The sequence below is a fragment of the Cydia pomonella genome, chromosome 11 (assembly GCF_033807575.1).
Source record: "Cydia pomonella isolate Wapato2018A chromosome 11, ilCydPomo1, whole genome shotgun sequence".
In the NCBI taxonomy this organism is placed as follows: domain Eukaryota; kingdom Metazoa; phylum Arthropoda; class Insecta; order Lepidoptera; family Tortricidae; genus Cydia; species Cydia pomonella.
In genome coordinates, this window is record NC_084713.1 from 2,925,067 (window position 1) to 2,947,202 (window position 22,136).

Sequence of the window (22,136 nt, forward strand, 5' to 3'; positions counted from 1 at the left end):
TGCATTTAAAGATGTCCTTCGGTTCTTGAGGAGGTTTTTGTTTTCGATGAGAATAGAATCTGGTGTAAATTGATGGATTTTAAAAATAGAATAAGTTGCGTTGCTTTTTGAACTTGGACAAAAATATAATCTGTCTAGTGTCTTTCTACGTACACTTCGTCACATTTTTTGGGAGACAAAAAACACAACTGTAACATAATACCACTTCCAATACGGAAAGTTTTCCCAATTTCTCGCTAGATGGCATTAGCGTCGAGTTAGATCGCGCAGGCGTTAGTCTTTCACAGTTTCATGGCATGTAATCGACATTAGTATGCAAACCGTTCGCTAGATGGCAGTGGCGTCGAGATAGAACACGCAAGCTTTTGTCTTCCATAGAATATTTAAGTTCTAAGTTTTTTTTTTATGTCATAGATTCGATAGGTGACTCGGTTATACTATGCAAAGTTTTCTGCTACTTATAGCCTCTACTTACTCTTTGTAATGACAATTTTTAACAACGAAAATTAGTATTAGAAACAGAAACCTAGGTATACATATGTTACATAAATGTTATGCGCGCGCGTTTCAGGTAATTTAAACGTTCTAAAATGAGAGCGTAGGTTCGTTTGTATGGGCTCTTTGGTGGCGAATTTTTGGTTTGAAAGAGAAGTTAACATTTCTCGCTTAAGTACGAAAGTAAAACGATAATATAATGTTTAAAAAGCTAGCTAGAAATTATTATATGAATAGCATTCCCGTTATACAATTCAGTGGCCGTGGGTGTACCTAAATGAAAAGGCCGCGTTTTTACTGCTTGCGTAAGGTTTATGACGCGATTTGTCCACTTGGGTGACTTTAACGCGGCCTCCGGTTTTGATCTACCATCTACACTCAAACGCAATGAAAATAGGTAGTTTTTTTATAGATATCCGTACAGAGTATCCGTTTTAGTTAGTCTAAGTGTACAATCTACGAAACGCTTTGGTGAAAACGTGTAAATTTATTCGATAGCGTGACGTGAGGTACGCGTTTGCGTTAAGTCTCATTTTATTTGGGATTTAAATACAGCGCGCCAAGCGGGACGTTTTGGAAACGCAAAAATCTTATACAAAATGTTACTTAACGCAAACCGTACGTCACGTCACGCTATCGAATGAAATTTACACTAAGGGTACACGTGAAAATTAGTTGGGTATAGTTGAAATAAATGCAAATTCTAGAAACTGCAAGAAACGAACGTTACAGATTTATGGCCATTCTGCGTTACCAAGATACAATATGGATGAAAAGTCCCTGAAGATTTTCCTAGATCCAATATACGTATATCCTTAATCTTGTTTCATCTTGATCCTTGACTGCTTTTAGATTTTCTAGAAAATGTGAAGTCTAAGATATTTTTCTTCCTACAATTCACTATTTTCAATTTACCTCTATACCGTAACATATTACGTAGGTGTACTCCAAATGCAATATACCTCTAAATACTTGTAGGTGCAATAAAATACGTATACGATTTGCAACTTTATTCCAGTGTCGTTAGGTTAAAAGTTGTAGAGATATTTATGATTGCAAACAGGCAGTGCTGGAAGGCTAATGAATTGCAATTTATTACAGTTTCCTCCGTATTTCTGTTTTATTTCTTAAGGTATGTCTGTTTTATTTTATTTCACTGCAGTCTGAGCTTGATACTTTTTTTTTACTTCTGGTAAATTGAAGAGACATATAAAACTATTTTACAGTACATATGGGGCTACTTTATAGCACTAGTGCGAGAAGTAGCATATTACGTTACTGTGTCGAACATTTAAAGGGCCATATGTACTGTAAAACGTTGTACGATACATGTGCGAATAGGTAATTCGCAACTCGTGTCGATTTAAAACACTCCCTTCGGTCGTGTTTTAATTTATCGCCACTCGTTTCGAATTTCCTATTTTTCGCACTTGTATCGTAATGTACTATTTCCATTTGTATGTACCTATTCTGTCTTCGATATCACAACTCCATGGATCTTTAACCCCTTAGGTATGTGGCAAAATCTATGTTCTTACAAGATACAAGTGACCACCATATTACATCATCTTTTTGTATACTTACCTATTTTACTTATTGCAAATTTTTTAGGACTTTGAAGTGAAAAATGATTAAGACACGTTTAAGATCTTGGAAAGATTTTTAAAAGATCGATAACTAAACGACATGTCAAAAGTGACGTTTATTTCGATTCCGCTGTGATCCCAATAAGATCTATTTACGATATTTCTAACGTCAAAGTGACATTGGTTGCCCGAATCGAGCTGCTTCTGTCAATTATACGACATACAAACGATATCTAAATGAGAACTTATCTAAACCTGAACTTATCTTTATCGTATTTCATTCTTCGAATCGGGCCGTTGCCCTATATTATTTTCTGCGTTACCAACGTGTGGGTATAAAAAATGTCTAATATACGGCATACTCGGATTGAAATTTTTATTACATTTAGCACGTCCTGACATGCTTCTGTCCTCTTCCGATATCCATTGTCAACTGCAATGAACGTTTCATTCTGAATTAAATCACATTATCTGTGTCACAAAGCTTTTAATTCAACAATGCCACCCAGAACAGTAAGCGCACGAAAACCAACGTATAGAGCGTAAACGCCATTACGTGCTGTGGCGCTTACAATTTTTTATTTCTAACTTCTAAGTGACATAGGTTGCCCGAATCGAGCTGCTTCTGTCAATTATACGACATACAAACGATATCTAAATGAGAACTTATCTGAACCAGAACTTATCGTTATCATATCTCATTCTTTGAATCGGGCCGACAGTGAAGTTTGAATGGTGAATCTTTAAAAATTGGGTCTGTTATTAAAGTGTCACATTACCTATCATGCCCAACGTTTTACTTGGCTTGAAACGACAGTGATTTTTTTGATTACTAAACAGTTCTACACAGTGTTTTTTTTTAAAGTCCGTGAATTTCAAGGTGCATTCCTTAGCTAAAATAAGGTTCTCTAAGAAACGGGTACGCTAAGTAACTCTATTTTGGAGATAATGATTTATTTTTATCTAATAACAACAAGCGTGTGTTGCCTGGGCCTGTTTACATATTGATTCGTATTTAGTATGAGTTTAATACATTTGTTACTAAACTGTCTCGGACGATCGGTAAAATTCAAAATGTCATTGATATGTCATAAGTCATAGTTTTCAATTGTTTAGTGATTAAGGACCGTGCGCGTTGGAGGGTCTGCCATCTTGTGGCCTGAATCGGAATCATAAACATGTACATTTACACGTCACGTGTTTTCTTGTGCATAGATTCTGCCATTTTGTGGGCTACATCGGAACAATAAACATCACATTTACGCCTCCAAAAATCTCACGGCTCCTGTGCTGCCTCCTACAGTTCATGCACGCTCCCTATAAATTGTCTGTGTTACAACAACGCTATTAATTGCTTTTTATGAAAAAAAAATTAAAAAAATTTACTATATCATTTAGTTTCCTCAAATGAAGTTAACGGAGTCCACAAGCCTATCGTGACGGGCTCAGGATAACCCGGGACGCAGGCCCTTATTTGAATTTTAATGTAATATAATATATTGTTATTTAAATTTTAGGATGTTATTTAATTTGATTTAATTTTATTTTAATTTAATTTAGTTCTTTATGTGATGTTAGATGTAATTATGTGTAAATGTATAGTGTTTATGGAAATAATTTTCTGGATTAAATTTCATTCATTCATTCATTCATTAAAAAGAAACGAAAGAGTATCTCTGTTTTTTATCTGTAATGGTAGGATTTTAAAACGGCTTTGCAGTAATGTTTACATCAAAAATGAATCTACCTTCTCATTAACACGCGACAATCCTTTTCCAAACCCTCGTGCATCATTAGTATGATTACTATATCCCCCAGTGACTTAAGTGAACTCCACAGTGTTAGCGAACGAGACTAAAGATCCACGCAGCGTTTGTTGACAGCATGCAGCACAAATTGACAGGGGGGTCGACCCCCCTTTTAAGTGGGGGGATGGGGTGGCCCGATTAAAATGTATGAAAGACTTAAATTTTTTATTGCATGTCGCTTGTCGATTATGTGAGTAGTTGTATAAATATAACATGTATTTCGTATTTGAGACCGTGTTAGAGACGAGCGCTAGACAGGGTGTTTATTTTGTCACCTGCAATAATTTAGAGGGTGAATATATAGGTCATACTGAGCAACTTTTGTTATGGGACCAACCCCGATATGGCGAAAAAAATTGGCTGTTTCATACATATTGGCTGTTTGACCTTGACTTTTTCTATGGGAGAGTTTTTTTTAGCGATTTCGGGGTTGGTCACACGTTTTTTACTTAGGACACACGTTGAAATTGCGCTTATTATGCTTAATCTATCAATCAACCAAATTTTATTGAAATCTGACAAAAAAAATCTACAATAAAATAAAAAAACGGCCCATATGTCAAAATTCCCGACATATCAAGAAAATTCCTAACGCCCAGCAACACGGCTCTCAGCGCCCCCGTCCCCATTACATAATGCATGCATGCAACTCTTTGATTAAAAACAGCCGAAAATGGGAAATGCACGTAACATTACTCACATTAATGTATTTATTAGGGCAGGTCACGCGACTTTTTCATTATTTCTTCGTGTAAGGTTAATTTGATTGCTTTGACTTGTTGTTGATGTTGTTGTTGTGGTTTTTGTTTGTGCAATCTTTTATGTGATTTTATCGTAGATCGTTCGCAAGTTGTGGTGAAAAAGACGCATTTACTTAATTCGGTTGACATTTCCTTTAACAACTTGTTGTAGGTAAGGTCGATTCAAACTTAAATAGGGGGCTTAAGTTGCTGTTTAACCGCTCGTGCTAATATTCATAAGGCACGTGGGTTAAACAAACGTTGCCTCCGAGTGAAACACAATTTTTTTCACCACACCAACGCGAGGAAAATACTGACTGTGAAATACCAAAAATCAAATGAAATCAAATTCAAATGAAGAAATGAAAAATATCATTCAAAATCATCATTCAAAAGTCAATTCTACCAGCTAAGGTTAGGAAACAACTCAAAATTTGCATCACATTACTTTGCCCCACATGTGGACAAAATGCAACTTTCTCATTAGTTTAGCTAAAGGCTAAAGTTGCAGTTGGTGTGGTGAAAAATCTATTTCTGAATGCATTTATTAACACAAACTTTAATGTTTAAAACATGGTTATGCAGAATTTCAGAAGTGGAACTAATACAGTGTTTTGACATAAGTACACAAATTTTGTAAAAAATGATAGGATTATGAAGGTGTGGAGTGTTACGGTCGGCACCGCGCATGTAACACTTCTGGAGTTGCAGATGTCTATAGGTTAAGGAGATTTCTTACAGTCAGGCGGGCCGTATGCTGATTTGCCACCTAGTACGAAAAAAAATCTTTTGACTTCGGTGGCTGCCCGCAAAATTCTGCGAAATTTTCTAATTACTCTCATTTATTCTTCACGATCGTTAGATTATCGTGGCAAATTTATCCACAAAACCTGCATTAGACGCGATTACTACCATAACGATGAGAAGTCTTGTTAAATACCCAATTAAAAGTTTTTGAAGCCAGCGGCCGAGATCTGTTTTGATATCGTTGCTAGTTTAAACAGACTTGTTAAGAGGCAAAATACACTTTCTATAGAGATATCTTTTGTTACGAAGAAAATCTTTAGAGATCATTAGTACAAATACAATGGAAGAACACATACAGGTAGTAGGTTTCTGTACACGTAGTATGGAAGTCAACGAGTATGAATCAAATGCTGGAGACTGGCCTGTTTCGTATAAAACATATGAACATTGTATATATTTTCATGTAAAATATATTATTTGCTGTCCATATCAAAGTATTTTTTTTAAAGCCACAGAACGTCAATTTACTTGTATTTTATACAATATATTATTTTTTAGGCTATACATAAACTGTATTTTTTCACTTAAAAACTACACTGCACTTAAAAACAACTTTAAAATTGCACTGAAAACTTTTCCATACCACCAACTAAAATGCATAAAATAATCACCATAATGATAAAATTGCCAACTAAACTGTCCCGTGCTGCACGGCAATTAAAATCTATTAGCAATGGAATACTAATTCTAATTCCCGTGGCTCTAATTTCCGTGGCGAAGATTGCACGGTGTATGGGAACGGACAGGTGCGTTATTAGGCTGAAAACAAGTTAAAATGATAAAGTTAGCTTTCACGTGTCAGTCTTTATGACGTTGTTATAAGGTCTAATTTACCTGGTTAGTTCAGGTTTCCGTGAGGCCTAGGATTGACAGTCACGCATAGGTTTAGGTCCATAACGAGAATGAAAAAGGATTTTTCCCTAATTGTATTGTACGAAACTAATGAAATAGTTATGAAACAGTACTATTAACTTGAAAACAGTACCTCCTACAAAAATTGCGTTTCTAAACAGCGATTGAAATAGGGGGTATCATTTATTTAAAATCAAAACGGGTGCACAATTTTTTGTTGAATCTTTAAAAGCGGTGTTTCTTCGTTACTGACCCTACACCACACTGAATGAAGTTTACCTTAAAGCTAACATGGGAAATAAGCATTTTATTGCGAAATAACTAACTGAAATGTTTATTTTGTTTCAGGTACGTTTTTATCGTAAAAATTGTCGGATTTCTGGGTAAAGTATCATTGGAGCTATACTAAACTAACTTTGCCGAAGGAGCTTCTCCCTTGAGAAGAAAAAAATTTATGGTATGTTTGATACAATTGTATACTTGTATAATAACCATATTATGCCTTATGGTTATGGATAAATTGGCCTATGTTACATAGGTACCTAATCTTTCATCATCATTATTTAACAGCTTTGCTCTTGTCGGTAGGGTAAACGCTAGTCCTTTTTTCAGACCGCAGACTGGATGCACGAGACGCCCGGCGTGGCGAGCTACTGTCGTCCAGAACAGGCTCATTCAAGTATATACATTTCGATCGTGCCGTTCGATGCCAGGCGGCGCGAGTGGCGGTTCGCGCGCCACGATCAAAATGTATAGATTTAAATGAACCTGTTTGTTTGCCGTGCCGCCTGCCGCCCCGCTCGTCGCGTCGCGTGCGTCCAGTCCGCGTCCTTACTGGGCTAGTCTTTCGACCTCCTCATACTCCTTTGCTGAGATATGTGATGTGAGAAAATGTAATGCTTATTAGAATCAATATGGATTATAGATTTTTGTATCTACTCTTAACTAACTCTTAGGCCATATTTAACGGACGACATTAGCATGAAATTCGTATCATGTTATTTGTTATCGTCCGTCTTGCCCATGCTGATACGTGCCAACAAGAACGAGCGAAATGCACGATATTTAAATGACATCAGTTAGGTGATTTGACGATCGGTCTGGCCTAGTGGGTAGTGACCCTGCCTATGAAGCCGATGGTCCTGGGTTCGAATCCCAGTAAGGGCCTTTATTTGTGTGATGAGCACAGATATTTGTTCCAGAGTCATGGATGTTTTCTATCTATTTAAGTATATCTATATTATATATATCGTTGTCTGAATACACACAACACAAGCCTTCTTGACGTACCAAGGGACTTAGTCAATTTGTGTAAGAATGTCCCTATAATATTTATTTATAAAAAAAAGATGACAGATTCTCTGATATTTTCTAAGTAGGGAGTTGATTTAGCAGCTGATGTAGCAAGCATGTGAAGTGTTAAATATTACTTTGACTTGATTCTATTTTTCAACATGATAACTTTGAACACCTCTCTCGCTTAGCTTTCTCTCTAGCTTACTATATAAAATATGGTTGCTTTTCCGTGTTTTATCTTTAATATTAATATTCATAGCTGCAAAAGCGCCGCAGGGCGTGGCCAACATGATGAAACGATAGTGGACAGCGTCGGGCCTTTAATTTTTCCAGCCTGGCCGGGAAGCACGAATTTTCCGGCCTAATGATCGGGAAATGCCCGCTTATCGGCCGCGACATGCAGCGAAAGGAAATTGTAATAAATCACACGATTTAACAATGCTGGTGCAGTGGAAATAATAGGGAATGGGCGGGAAATGTAAGTAATGAATGACGTGCAGCGAGAAATGAAAATACTAAATGAGGTACAGCCACCTGTGTATGGTAACCATGAGATCAGAAACGGTTAATCGATAGCGAGAACGTCACGGAAAATGTATGGAAAAAGTGTACCGTGCCTCAGGCAGTTACATATAGTATGCACTGCAGCGGCAAGCGCCGCTCTCGACAGCGCTCTCTGGGGGCCTACCGCGAAAACCGAAATTCGCAATTTGCGAGTATCTTTCTCTTTTATTCTAATTAAGACGTAATTATAGTGATAGAGAAAAATGCCCGCAATTGACGAACTTCGATTTTCGCGGTTATAGACCTATACCCCAAGTGTTTTATTCGTTATTCGCTTATGCGTTAAGTCTCATTTTGTATGGGATTTTTAGTTTCCAAAACGTACCGCTTGGCGCGCTGTTTCTAAATCCCATACAAAATTAGACATTACGCAAAACGCCTCGTCTCGCTATCGAATAAATTTACACTAGGGGTACTGTTTCACTCTACGTAGTATTTCTTAATTCAAAAATGTAAGAAAGTAATCGAAACATCCTAATGTTCTTAAGTCACGAAGTCTTTGTTAGTCTTAAATCATTGTATTGTAATGCTGACATGTATTAATATTTGTAACGCCTTGTTAGCTGCAAGTTACAGATGTTTACCTGAAATAAATACTAAGTACTAAAATTTTAAGCTCGTACCAAGGCTCACTAACGATTTTACTTAAAAAAAATTGGTCTGTATATTTCTAAAAAAAAACATGCATTTTTTTTTCTAACTAAACTACTAATCTTTAATTAATCTACTTGATTGTTCATGTAGTTTTCGGTACACGCCTAACTTCACACATAAAGTTCTATCTTTCTAACTATATAAAGAAAAATGAGCCAGAATGATTATAGTTTTAAAAGTAATAAGTATCTCAGTACTACGCAAGTAAACATGACAGATGGCATCGAAAAATATCGTAAATATCGACACAGATTTTTCACGACTAACCTTCCAATTTTTAACGTAATATGTATTAATTTATAACAGTACGTGAAGTTCAAGCAAAGATTTGGGGGAGAAACCGATCAATAGCTCGGAAAAAGGCTAATTTGATACAAAGGTAAATGAGTTATATTTGAGGTCATTTTTATACCACCGAAACCTGCGGTACTAATTAATTTTCACTTCTTAATATAATTTTAATACAGATAATACAGTGTATAAATCCAATAAGGGCAATAAATCGAACGAGACATAGAATTTACCCAACATTATTTAAGAAGTTTATGTCCCCGTAATTATTTTTTGATAATTTACCGAGTATCAATGTATACTTACTGCAAACATAAGACATAACATGACGTTACGAGATACGAGGTTTTTATAGTAACTGTCAACGCTTGTTCTCGCTCGTATCTCGTAACTTGTTGGTTGCTTTACATTGCGGGCCGAATAATTTTGTATGGTATATATCTCCATTGTATTTTTAAGCAAACGTTATCTCAATATACTTCTTAAGTCCTATGCTAATCACCGTTTACAGGTTTGCCCGTATTGAATTTACATACTGTATGATCATGTATGATACATGATGACATGACATATTCCCAAAATATCATGTTCCTCACATACTGCATTGATGAGCACGATATAATTAAATAAGGGGAGAAAGGTCATCTAAATCGGGTCCACACGATCAAAGCGGACCCATACGTTCCATTATACACCCTATGGTTTTACAATAAGGTCTATAAAACCCTTTTAGGGAAAACAACTCGAAAGTGACAAGGATCCTAAAGTGGGAGTTGGGTCTGGACCTTTGTCCGAACGATTGACAAACATTATTTATGTGAATGATCAATGGATTCTTTGTTGTACACTTCAGAGCAATGGACGCAGGTTGTCTTTCATGACAGTTCTGTACATAAGTACCCGTTCAGTCGTATAACTTGTCTGTAGAATAATGAAATGGGTAAATACATATTATATAACCCCTTATTGTGGTAGTTTCGGAAGAGGGGGCAATTTTAATAAAGGAATACGTCTAGAAAAGTATACGTCTAAGTTACGACGAAACGGGAGCGCCGCTTAGTATGTCTTCTTGGCGGAACATGGTGGTAATACATTTCAATATGTACAGTGAACATCAAAAGTAGGGTATCAGACTATACGGCAAAAGTATCTACAATCTCTGATAGCTTAATAAGAGATATCTCTGTCGCAGCCATCTGGTGAAGTTAGCCAGCTAGGTCGATAGAAAATCTCTCAACGTTTGACAACTTGGCGTATTGAAAGTCAGCTCTTTGAAAACAACTGGTTCACTCAGACAAGTGATTTAAATGTAACCTAAAAAACTTAAAGAAATTAAATAACAAAAGATAAAAGTAAATAAATTTACAATAAAATACTACCCTTAGCCGAACATTAAATTAACTAAATGGCTAAACGTCATTCAGCCATCTAGTTTAGCGTTACGATCAATGACTTGTCTGGTCGTTTTTCAGCGAACTAATGAGCTGGCTAATTTAATCAGTTGGCTGCGACATCTCTATATATTTTTAACTTTTATATTCATTAAAACAACACATTTCTCTCAGACCTTGGTCCATACAGTGTTTGTTTCGTTTATAGATCAATTCGCCTTGTATAGGCTCCTTGATTCTTATTACTGTAACTATTCTATGAAAGACAAACGCTTGCGTGTTCTATTTCGACGCCACCGCCATCTAGCGAATGGTTTGCATACTAATGTGTAATACTTGCCATCAAACTTTGAAGAACTAACGCTTGCGCGATCTATCTCAAAGCTAGCGCCATCTAACGTGCAATTGGGTAAACGTGTTTGGAAGTGGTGTTATATTACAATTGGGTACTTGACACATGTTGAATATTATAACAAAATTTAGTTAAATGGATAGAAAATGAGCCATCCATTATAAAAAAGTGGAATCAAAAAAATTATATTATGATTATAAAAAAATACAAGGCTCCGAAATCTCAAATATTTTTTTTTTGTCTTTCAACTATACACAATAACGCAATATTTCAGGGTCAAAATGGCAATTTCCTTGATCTTCCATACATTTAGGACAGACTTATATGATGTGGACGTCACATTACCTTATCATTTTGTTAGAGGCGTTTTAATCGTCGAGTGCGAGCGTCAGACTTTAACTCTCATTTCTGATCTTTGTGTTGCTTAAATGCCATGAGTCCTATATAGATATTTGATCCTCAGGAAAATCAAGATCGTTTGACATTATTTACAAAAAACAGTCAAGCAGCCAATTTTAGTTATTATTATTACATATGCGGCGTTTGGGGTAGAAACCCTGGGGCCATGGGGGCCTAGCGCGCGTCGCCTCTATGAGGAGCTGTCAAAGCGCCTTATAGAAGCTTCTGGTGACCAGAGGGCTGGCCAATATTTTTCCCAGCGGATCAGCATTGCCATCCAGCGGGGCAATGCAGCCAGCCTACTGGACACCCTACCGACCGACTTCGACTTTGGCCAAATTTTTTATTTATAAATTTAAGTGTTTTTATTATGTTTTACTTGTTTTTTGCTGTGCCAATAAAAATACTACTCCATTATAGCTATTTAATGTTCTATATACCTATTTTAAATATTCTTTTTTTTTTAATTTCTGTCTAACAAATAATGGGATGACTGCCCTGATTAATATTGTGATTTGAGTCACACATTCAATACATGGTCCATACTGTATTGCTCGTCAAATAAGTACTTAAATAAGGTTTCTATATGTCTATATTAAAGTACCCGATGATTTATATCACGCAAATGAAAAACTTATTTCAAGCTCCACAATAACACTTATAATAAAAGAAAAGATGGATATTACTGAAGAATTCTCTTAATTTCCGCCATAAACTCGTTATCAACGGAGCGTTAAAACGCTAAAACGTTTTTATACCGTTTTTATAAGCGTCCATTAAACATTTCGTGTAAGTAGATTCGCGTTCCTTCCCACTAAACTCTTTGTAGACTAATGAAATGTAGCCAGGGTTGCTACATCGGAATTAAAATCTTATTTTATTGCCAGCGCGGAGAAAATTGAGATTTTTCTCGTTTAAGAGCTAAGGTGCAAGGATAATCTACAGGTAATGTTTGCATTTAAAAATAACTCGAGTTAAAAGATTTCTATTTCACTGCGTCCTGGCAAGGACAGTGTGGATCAATGCCATGCACGTCAACTTCACAAGAAAATATATAGAGTTCAAATTCGAACGTACACTAGCATCGGAACGAATGATGTCATTCAGTTATCGACCATTTCACTCGTACTTGTCCGTACATGTATTGGTGCGAGCGAGACGATAACTAAACAATAATTCAAATATTATTCTGGCTTGGCCTGTCCGTTTAAACATCAAGGTATTGATTTCTTTGGAATGATAGGAACTTTTACAATTGCGTCATACACTTGTAAAGTACGATATAAAGTAAGTTACGGCCCGATTCGAAGAATGATTAAGACACATTTAAGACCTTGGAAAGATCTTTAGAATATCGATAACTAAACGACATGTCAAAACTGACGTTTATTTCGATTCCGCTGTGATCCCAATAAGATCTATTTACCTACGATATTTCTATCGTCAAACGGCACGAAGGTGGCAAACAAGCATACGGTCCGCTTGATGGTAAGCAGTCACCTTAGCCTATGGACGCCAGTAACTCCAGAGGTGTTACATGCGCGTTGCCGATCCTTTAAAAATCTGTACACTTCTTTTTTGAAGAACCTCATACTGTATACCCTCGGGAAAACCTCGGCAGGAAGCTCATTCCATAGCCGGCGGGAGCGTAATGCTGTCATATTGCTACATGAGCTCTCTTAAAATAGGTAAATGAAATGATGATCATCCTTTTCCTTTGCCGAGCATTGAGATATAAAGGCTAATAACGTACTTTGATATCAGAATGACCTCTAACTGATAACATTTAGTTGTTGAGGATTGCACTCGGACAGTCAAAATATTTAATTTGTGACCTATTTCGAACCTTGTCACCGTGACAATAGTAGTATTTAACTATTTATTATTTAACGCGCATGTGACTCCTCTGGAGTTCCAGGCGTACATAGGCTACGGAGACTGCTTACCATCAGGCGGGCCGTATGCTTGTTTGCCACCGACGTAGTTTAAAAAAAATTAATCTTGCTTTATCCAAATGAAATTATTTGAAGTCGCCAACCCTGTGTGTCGCTAAGGCAGTGTTGATTAATTGCTCCGTAATCCACCGCGAGCCAGACTTTACCTTCCACTAGAACCTTGTCGTAGCCAGCGATAATACAAGCTGAAACCATTCGGAGTTTGATGCATTATAGCGACAAAGTACTATGAAACATTTTCAATATAATACGGGTATGACAGTGAAAAGTGATGAAAAATATGTTTGTTGTATAAAAATCATTTTTGATAAAAAAGCTTTTATCGCTGACTGGACTTTCTGTCAACAGTCAACGACTCATCGAGATAATTCTTACAAACACAAACACAATGAGGTTGCGTGTACAAACCGTACAAAGAAAACACGTATTTTCTTCTAGATTTTTTGTCTTTTTGGGCCCTTATTTGTACAACAGGTTAAATTCAAAATTAGACTTATACCCTCTTAGCTATGTTGGTTGTAAGAATATTCTACGACGCGCCCTTCAAAAAATGACATACGATGATACAGAGAACTTACTAATAGTCGTAAAATGATTTCTTACTGTACTTTGATATAGAATACTTAAATAAGTTATTTTGTTAAGGTTATCACCCTACCAGATTTTTATTGTGTACTATTTATAATTATAATTAAGTGAATAATTACAAATTAATTAATATGGTCCTATTCTGCCTGAAACACAGGAACTCCTAGTTCAGGCATTTGTAAACTTTTCCTTATCCTTAATCCTTAGTCTTTAAGTGCTAACACTGTACTTATACTGGTTTCAATAAAATTATTTATTTGTATTTGTTGTTCCATCACACCACCCATCAAATCAGCTTCATAGTGCTATACTTATTACATTTTGTAGCCAGGTAGAACTTAATCAAATACGGTTTATTCGATTACTAACAGACTGCCCGATTCGAAATTTAAAATCCGTCAATAATTTGCTCTAGATACGATATGGATCGGATATGTCTGTGTCAAAAGTGATGTTTCTTCAAACAAAAACAAATTTTTGACGTTCTTATATTAAAGTTCGAATCGGGACAAGAATGCGTTCTGTTCATATAATCAGTGTTGCCACTGCAAACACAAACAGGTTATTACAATAATATTGCATTACCCAATTTTCATAAATATATGTTAAATTTCAGCTCAATCGAATAATGGGTATCGGGTCTAATTTAGTTCACAAGATTTGACAACAGAAAACGGAACCGGTGAAACTAAATAAAAGCTTGTAAAACGGTGGCGTTCCAGAACTGCAATTTTGAATTCCTGATATCGATTAGCGGCCCGATTCGAAGAATGATTAAGACACGTTTAAGATCTTGGAAAGATCTTTAAAATATCGATAACTAAACGACATGTCAAAATTGACATTTATTTCGATTCCGCTGTGATCCCAATAAGATTTATCTACGATATTTCTAACGTCAAAGTGACACTGGTTGCCCGAATCGAGCTGCTTCTGTCAATCATACCACATACAAACGATATCTAAATGAGAACTTATCTAAACCAGAACTTATTGTTATCGTATCTCATTCTTCGAATCGGGCCGTAGGTGTAAGGGGTGTGTAGGTGTAAGCGAAAACGTAGGAGTACTGAAAATCAATACCAGGAATACACCCTTAAATATAGGTAGGTTACTAGTAAGAAATCCATAGGAACATGGTCTTGTCACAAAATTTCCAATGAAAAGCTGGGAAACAGTCGTCTACCGCTTCCGAATCTTCCGATACAAACTATATTTTATCGATACCTATTCAATCTTCAACGAGTCTCTTGTATTCCCGTAAAGTTTAAACCAGCGTATGAAAAATTGATCAAACAATGTAACACACTTAATCAAACATTGCTTCGCTTTATTTTTTACTTATTTCAAGAGACTTCTTGGCTGAAATACAGCGAAATGTTTTCCTCCGTTCCTTCAACGAACACTTCCAATTATCGTAGCTTCACTTACAAGCCATTTTCAACTCTATATCTGCCTTTTAAGGTTCTAAATTGCGCGACTTACTTATTTGTAGCTTTAACAACGACTGAGGCAGAGTATGTCGTTGCGTTTTCAACTCTATTTCGCAAGTTTAGAGTTGTAAATTGAGTGTGTCGCGTAGGAAGCGTGGAGTAGGTATACGTGGCAATGTTTTCGCGAGTGCAGATCGCTCTCCGGAGGAACATTCGTCGCTCGGTCGTTACGGAGCGACCGGCAATTTATTAAAGAGATATAGAGGACTTGTTTTAACTACTGCCGCTGGATTACCTACAGGATTACAGCTGATGGTTAAAATGATTTATGAATATTTACATTAGCGATAGCGAACTTTCGAGATGGATAACGGATAAGTCAGGGGCGGATTTTGCGTTAGAGTATTTGATATGAATTTGATTCTTACTGACTCGCTAACGCTTGCTTCCATTATGTATACATCGTATATATCAGCGGTGTAATATTGGTATTGAAATTAAGATTTGGAACACATTTTCTTCATGACAGATGCATGCATCATGCATTAAAATAAATAACAGGTTAAGTATTATGTCGTTATTGATATGTAAAATTGTAAACAGGTTATATTACATTAGTAACAATATCAAGGAAACAAATGCAATGTTCAAAAGCAAACTTATCCACATAAGGGATAAATGTCGGCATTCAGGCACCGAAGTATGTTTTGGGCATTGATATTTTCTGTTATTAAATAAGTTTTCATTTTCTTATAGGTGTATTAAATGTCTCCCTAATCTCTTCTTTAATAGTGTAAGCTTTGCTTGGTTTGAAATATGGAGGGTCTGAGTAAGATATGTTATTACATATACTTTGTTCCCATAGCTATATTATAGATGCATGTGATCCCCTTCTTATAAAGAGGAGGGCGAATAAACTTTTTAGCGCCACTCGTTGCCATGGTTACGATTAGTTGTCCAGGGGACAAAAGTTCATTGAAATTCTGATTTTATGGTACTTAAATGTATTAAACTTGCGTTTTTGTGGTCGTTATAACCAATGTCCATAATGGGCCCCCTACTAAGCATGTTAATAGAACGGCATACAACGTCTCTTCAAACAAACTGTGCCACTGTTGTCCCTTGGACAACGGGACAGGATAACAAAACAAAAAAAGTTGATTCACCCAGGAACACGTGTCAAACATTCCAGTCAAAACGTCAGTCCTGTTTCGCCGTTTTTAAATCTATTCACACCACTCTCCATTTCAAAGCGTCTCAAAACCTTACATCATAAACTGTAGTTACGTCCTTTCGGTGCAGGGGTAGTGTTCGATCGCGTTTCCAAAACGTCATAAGAAACTAAATTTTCGAGTGTAGTTGTGTGTTTTCGGTTCTGAGGCAGTGTGTGGAGTGCAGCGTGCATTTCGTATGAAGCATTGAAGCCGTATTGTGCAGACATACATGGTTTAATCATGAGACAGGGAGGTGTACATGGTGAATATGTTTGTTTTGGACCTAGGGTGCGAGTTAATTCTTTTTTTATACCACGTCGGTAGCAAACAAGCGTACAGTTCGCCTGATACACACACCACAGCCTAGCCACAGCCGAATAGCCTATATGGATGTGTGTAACTTCAAAGAAGCACATTGTTGACACTTTAGGTCTGTTTGGACAGATCTTATATGTTGTTTTTTTCTAACAAACAGAACGTATAAAGACAAAGGAATTACAACGGTATTCTAGATTTTTAGACTATTACGAATAATACTCTAAATGGTCGTAATAAGTATTTGGGTATATGGCTGGGATTTTAAATGATATTATTTTGCTATTCATTTCAGTGCATCTCGCGATGTGTTTGACGCCATTTTACATCAGATAATCTAATAACACTACATTGTTTCACGCGGTAAACGCAGCGGTAAGCGGCAGCGGCAGCGGTAATTTTTCCTACATTCCGTACATACATACGTTCAACGCTGCGTTTATCACATAAAACAACCACAAGCTTTATAATACTTTGCAATGTATCATTAGAACAAAAACCGCAAATGTTTTTAGATGGGTACTTAATTTCGAAATACAAACTTCGTCCTTAAAAGTTCTAGAACCCTGAATTATAAGTGGTAGATCGCTGAGACAGACATTGGGCTTTAATAGCCCCTCCTTCCTTCCCTCTCTAAACCTCCTAAACCTTACCTTCTTTAGGCTAACTAGTTAGGTATCAGAGTAACCTAAGTCTTGTAATGGGCCGATTTTAATTGTCAATTTTTGTTTTTATTCAGTTACACGTGGATACAATTTGACTGGTTTGAAGAGCTTCTTATTTTCGGAGGAATAAATACGAAATCACAATTTGTCCCGAAAAAATGTATGAAATTGTACATTGAGTTACGAAAGTATCATAGTTTTCGTAACTGAGGGCAAGTTTTTTTTAAACATACGGTGAAATGGCGAATAGGGAACTATCTATCCATCAATTATCGTAATCTGACAAAAAATAGACCGCAAAACCTTTTAATTTCGGCTTCGTTCGTAAAACCGTTATTTTTAAACCGGTTTTTAGGATAACATTTCCATAAAGTTCTTGTCAGCTTAACCGGTTTAGAAAAATAAAACCGGTTTCTTCCTATGTCGGTGTCTTTGTTTACGCGGCACACCACCAGGCCTACAATAAAGGTTACTATAAAGTTCTTAAAACTTTGGCGTTCTTATGAAAATTTGTAGTAAAACCGAATTAAACCGGTATTTACCGCTATTATTAAAAACCGGTTCCGAGCTTTGCTAATAATAATAACGTAATAACATATGGCTTTATTCATACACGCGTTACTGAGGTGAATTAGCTATGAATCGTTTGTCTTTATCTGTCATTTTGACATATGTATGTGTAAGAAAGGGATAAAACATAGTTTAACTAAATCAGGCCCGTAAAGTTTTATGAATAAGGGGGTTAGTGTAAAATGGGGATAATAAATAATGTGTTGTCATTATTTAAGTTTAAATTTTCTAACATGTTATTTCTATGAATGTTCATTTGGTATCTCGAGGCAAATATTCGGCAAGCAACATGAACAATAACCCTGCAGGTGGACTGATAATACCGTAATGAGAACTCGGTTCATTTAACCGGCATTTCGTCGCGAGCTGCCGCTCTAAGCTCTTGAGCGCTGAGCGCTGTAGGTCCATTCTGAGCGCTTGTGTTTCAATTGAGCGCTTTGTGACTATTTGTGGAAAATAATTATGTCTTTGCAACACCCCCTATGTTTGTATTTATTTTCCCTATTTTGTTCATAATGATAATAATATCATATTAAGACTAGAAGCGGCACGGAATTCGAAGTATAAAAATCGGATTTGACTTAACATTATGGCAATCTCGCTTGGATATTAGTTAAAAACAAAAGAAGTTCACACTGAACATTCATTCTATGCACTAATCAGCGGCGGTATCATGGTCGCATTTTTATCACTTTCGCACTTACTGAACTTGTTAGAACGTGACAGGCTTAATGACATGTTAAAAAAAACGGCCATCTTAGTCCTACTGTGATATTTACTTTATTTTACTTTCAAGTCACGCGGATTATTAACTTCTCTACCGAGTGAAACACAACATAAGGAAAATACTAACCTTAAAACATTAAAAATCGAATGCAAGGGAAGTTTTAAAAAAATGTGTCATTCAAAATCATCTCAAAAAAATTAATTCTACCAACCTACATGAGGAAGTAGCTTAAAATTTGTATAAAGTTACTTTGCTACTCTTGTGGATAAACTGGAACTTTCTCATCAGTTTTTGAACAATATAGACAGCATGTACGAGTTGATGTGATGAAAAGTACAATTGGCTACTTGACAGATTTTTGTAAATTATGAAAATCGATCTTGATTTTCCTGAGGATCAAATGTCTAATATAACCCTCATGCCATTTAAGCAACACAAAGGTCAGAAATGAGAGTTAAAGTCTGACGCTCGCACTCGACGATTGAAACGCTTCTCACATTACATTAGTCTGTCCTAAATGTATGGAAGATCAAGAAAATTGCTATTTTGACCCTGAAATATCCCTTGGTATGTCTAAGCACTGATCAGTTTGTACGAATTTAAACTTATGTCTTAAACAATGGTTTTTAATTCATGCACACTGATCAGTACTTAGATATACGAGAGGATATTGCGTTTATGTATATAGTTGTCATACAATTTATTTTTCAGTAAATGTAAGGAACAATATGGTGCACAATAAAGCATATTTACTAAGTTAATATGAAGAAAACATTGTACTTTTGTCTCCATTCTTGATTATCTAATCATCGTTATTGTTTCTTGAATCGATTTTGAAATAATCGTAACTATAGCAAAGTCTACGTTATTCCGACACGCAATATTAAAAATGCAGTCACAATCCCCTGAAATATCGCCTCGGCGGCCATTAACAAAAACTACCAGCTGCACCGAAACGGAAACGGGTAAATAGCCATTTTCGGCGCCCATGTATCATTCCTGGAATATTGACATTGCTGCGCGGCGAGACCGGTAATATAACGTTAACTTGAAACCAAATAGTGGCCATTGGTGGTACCAGTTTCGGCAAAAAAAAAAAACATTTTTGTTGCAAGCTTTTATCGCTGACTGTACTTTTCTTTCCACAGGCAACTCATAGAGGCAATTCTAAAAACCCCAAACACAATTAAATTGCGTTGTTTGAGTACAGAGTTCTTATGGCCACCATCATCAGATCAGCTCGACGGTACCATTATATTGCATTGTCACCCGACTTACATATGTATGCGAATTTTCAACTTCACTGGAAGTCTGAAAGTGGGTCAAAAATAACTTGCAAGATTTGACCCGCACAAACATACATAGTTACATTGCAAGTCAAATAAAAGCTTGTAATATCACAAAGCTTCTAAGCTTTAAGAAAAACGTATCTAAAAGTTGTTACCTATTTTCTTAAATAACTACTAAACTATTTATCTTACAATATTTTTTGAGATTCTCACGTCGAACCCTTTGGATATATAACACGGTATAGTTTGCAAAAGTTTACGTTACATGTTCGTTTTTGACCTTATATATGTGTACCAAATATCAACTTAATTGGGCCAGTAGACAAATAGACTAACAGACGCACGAGTGATCCCGTAAGGATTCGCTTTTCCATTCGAAGTACGAAACGCTAAAAACATAGATTATGGGTGATTGGATATTAATATCAATGCATTTTTTTTGTCTGTTTTATGTTAACCTGTTTAAGTGCAATAAAGTGGCATACATACATATACTGATTCATTAAACTGCCCAAGCCCGCGCCGTACCGTTCGGAACAACGCCTCTGAAAAAAGGTCCACTTTCTATCTGCAAAAGCCATTAACTAGGAGCGGCGTCGGTGCCGAAATTCTGCGATTTATCGCCCAACGCGATACCAAATCGTAACTGTAACACCAATATAACAACGCACACCAAACTGTGGAACCACGCGTAATTATATAAGCGTTTGTGGAATGGTGACCGCAAATGTAAGTTGGTATTGTTTTTATGAGTCTAACTGCCGGTGGAGGTAAGCGAGGACGTAAAGTTGACGATAAAATATGAAATTAAACATGACGTGTTCGGTTTGATGTGCAACTGTAGCTTGGTTACAAAGTTAATAGCATGTGTTGTATGGAGTCTTAAAACATATAGTACACAGCTCTTTTTTGTAGAACTTGTGTCTGAAAGGCATGAAGATGTAGCCATATTTAATTTAAATGTAATTGGCCAATCAAATTAATTTTTTTTTAAGAATTAATTCCTACCAGGCTGGAAATGGTTTTAATACCTTTATTTCGCCCTAAATGCGTGTATTGCTATTTTTCAGTTTTTTGGTTGTAGTTCGAAAACGGTACGTTCCTCGGAAAATTGGATTCTACTGTACTAATATAGAGTCTAGTATAGATGAATACTATAATATAATACAGTAGAACTTATATTTAGGTCGTCCGCGTCGCGGGGGCGGGTGCACGGAACGGGCGTTCGCATGCGGGTGCCGTTACGGCCCGATTCGAAGAACGATATCTAAATGATAACTTATCTAAACCAGTACTTATCGTTATTGTATTGTATTGCATTGTTCAAATCGGGCCGATAGTACAGTAGTACTTATATTTAGGGCGTCCGCTTTGCGTAGGCGGGTGCACAGAGCGGGCGCTCGCACGCGGGTGGCACTGCAAAATCCGTCACACGCGTCAGCGCCAGCTAGCGCTCATACAATTTTTTGTTAACCCGCCTACCCGCTGCGTGTAACCGCGTCAGCTAGCGGACGCCCTTAGCCTTTTACTGCCACTATTTACTTGCTGACTGCACAATAGAACACGTGCTATTGTTCGGAGTGGTCATTAGCGGAACCACTCCACAGAATCGTTATTTGTTTCAATTGTTAGCAAACACTTTTCTAACAAAACACTAATGCTGAAGTAATTGACGTCTTTTCTTTTATAATGCGCAGTTGGGTAACGATTGGATTATCAAAATAGAAGTTTAGTAAGTTTAGTAAGGGCATTTATTTGTGTGAAGAACACAGATATTTGCTCCTGAGTCATGGGTGTTTTCTATACCGGGTGTTTCCTGTAACAGGAGCAATAAATTAAACTGTAGGCTGTACTCCTCAAACTGACCAACATTTGTTCAACAACTTTGAAAAATAACTTATGTTTTGATTTTTATTACACATTGAAGTTAATTCTAAGACGCAATGTATTGCGAATTTTGTTATGTTTAAAGCGTGACAAGCAACGTCAAACTTACTGATGTCAGCGTACATTGAAAATAATATTAAATTTGTATGAAAAAGTTAAAATCTATAAATTTCATAATTATTAAAAGTTGTTATTCGTTTTAGGAGTACAATATATGGTTTAATTATTTGCTCGTGTTACAGGAAACACCCAGTATAT

At 36.4% G+C, this 22,136-nt stretch overlaps 1 protein-coding gene across 2 annotated transcripts in view; it reads left to right on the top strand.

Moving 5' to 3' along the window:
- Window positions 1–22,136, top strand: part of LOC133522643 (max dimerization protein 1-like) — a 528,219-nt gene that overhangs the window by 345,099 nt on the left and 160,984 nt on the right. The window lies entirely within an intron of this gene.